The following is a 2,500-nucleotide window of genomic DNA, read 5'->3' on the forward strand; positions in this document are numbered from 1 at the left end:
TATATATATATACCGAAGAATGAACAAGAAGACCGAGGCAACCAAAATTTTTTTTTATTTTCCTCCGATATACCAAAGCAAGAACAAGAAGACCGAGGCTTCAAAAAAATTTTTTTTTTTTGATATACCGAAGAATGAACAAGAAGACCGAGGCATCCAAAATTTTTTTTTTTTTTTTTCTCCGATATACCAAAGCAAGAACAAGAAGACCGAAGTCTCAAATTTTTTTTTTTTTTTTTTTTTTTTTTTTTTTTTTTTGATATACCGAAGAATGAACAAGAAGACCGAGGCATCCAAAAAATTTTTTTTTTTTTTTCTCCGATATACCAAAGCAAGAACAAGAAGACCGAGGCACCAAAATTTTTTTTTTTTTTTTTTTTTTTTTTTTTTTTTTTTTTCGATAAATCCAACCGAGAACAAGAAGACCGAGGCATCCAAAATTTTTTTTTTTTTTTTTTCTTTCCCATATACCAGAGAAAGAACATGAAGACCGAGGCAACCAACAAAAAATAATTTTTTTTTTCTCTTTCCCGGAATTTTTTTTTTTTTTTTTCGAAATAGCCGAGAAAGAATATGAAGACCGAGGCATCCAACAAAAAAATTTTTTTTTTTTTTTCCTAATCTACCCAAGCAAAACAAATAGAAGACCGAGGCATCCAAAAAAATTTTTTTTTTTTTTTTTTTTTTCGAAAAATTTTTTTTCACAAAAACTTTTTTTTTTTTTTTTCCCCAAAAAATTTTTTTTTTCGTTCCAAGCTAACCAAGACATCTACTATTCACTAGTAGAGCAATCGAGACTGCAAAGCAAGCAATGGCCTTACTTGCAGCTCTTGGTGCTGAGAACTCCCCCCCCCTATAGTAGTCTTAAGTAAAACCACAGCTCTGACAGGAGTAGATATTGCATGCGAGCGAGGAGTCGTAATGGGCAAAATTGACTCGGGGGACCTCCAAATCGAATTCCGTTTCGAGCAAAACACTTCTTAGGCTTCAAGGAAGCTCCCATAAAATTTCCAAACCCAAACTCCAAACTTCATTTTTTAGCCTACAATGCCCACGTGCACGCCGGTGTGCACGCAGGGGTGCTTGAGCATGCGGGAGAGGAGCCATAATGGGCAACATTGACTCGGGGGACCTCCAAATCGAAATCCGTCTCGAGCAAAACACTTCTTAAGCTTCTAGGAAGCTCCCATAAAACTTCCAAACCCAAACTCCAAACTTTATTTTTTAGCATACAATGCCCACGTGCACGCCGGGGTGCTTGAGCGTGCGGGCGAGGAGCCATAATGGGCAACATTGACTCGGGGGACCTCCAAATCGAAATCCGTCTCGAGCAAAACACTTCTTAAGCTTCAAGGAAGCTCCCATAAAACTTCCAAACCCAAACTCCAAACTTTATTTTTTAGCATACAATGCCCACGTGCACGCAGGGGTGCTTGAGCATGCGGGAGAGGAGCCATAATGGGCAACATTGACTCGGGGGACCTCCAAATCGAAATCCGTCTCGAGCAAAACACTTCTTAAGCTTCTAGGAAGCTCCCATAAAATTTTCAAACCCAAACTCCAAACTTCATTTTTTAGCATACGATGCCCCCGTGCACGCGGGGGTGCTTGAGCGTGCGGGGGAGGAGTCATAATGGGCAAAACTAACTCGGGGGATCTCCAAATCAAAATCCGTCTCGAGCAAAGCAGTTCTTAGGCTTCTAGGAAGCTCCCATAAAATTTCCGAACCCAAACTCCAAACTTCATTTTTTAGCATACTATGCCCACGTGCACGCCGGGGTGCACGAGCGTGCGGGCGAGGAGTCGTAATGGGCAAAATTAACTCGGGGGACCTCCAAATCGAAATCCGTCTCGAGCAAAGCATTTCTTAGGCTTCTAGGAAGTTCCCGTAAAATTTTCAAACCCAAACTCCAAACTTCATTTTTTAGCACACAATGCCCACGTGCACGCGGGGGTGCTTAAGCGTGCGGGCGAGGAGTCATAATGGGCAAAATTAACTCGGGGGACCTCCAAATCGAAATCCGTCTCGAGCAAAGCACTTCTTAGGCTTCTAGGAAGCTCCCATAAAATTTCCAAACCCAAACTCCAAACTTCATTTTTTAGCATACGATGCCCCCGTGCACGCGGGGGTGCTTGAGCGTGCGGGGGAGGAGTCATAATGGGCAAAACTAACTCGGGGGATCTCCAAATCAAAATCCGTCTCGAGCAAAGCAGTTCTTAGGCTTCTAGGAAGCTCCCATAAAATTTCCGAACCCAAACTCCAAACTTCATTTTTTAGCATACTATGCCCACGTGCACGCCGGGGTGCACGAGCGTGCGGGCGAGGAGTCGTAATGGGCAAAATTAACTCGGGGGACCTCCAAATCGAAATCCGTCTCGAGCAAAGCATTTCTTAGGCTTCTAGGAAGTTCCCGTAAAATTTTCAAACCCAAACTCCAAACTTCATTTTTTAGCATACGATGCCCACGTGCGCGCCGGTGTGCACGTCGGGGTGCACGAG

This window comes from Cornus florida, unplaced genomic scaffold (genome assembly GCF_030987335.1).
Source record: "Cornus florida cultivar Cherokee Brave unplaced genomic scaffold, ASM3098733v1 CherokeeBrave_3.0.0_Hap2_scaffold_20, whole genome shotgun sequence".
NCBI lineage: Eukaryota > Viridiplantae > Streptophyta > Magnoliopsida > Cornales > Cornaceae > Cornus > Cornus florida.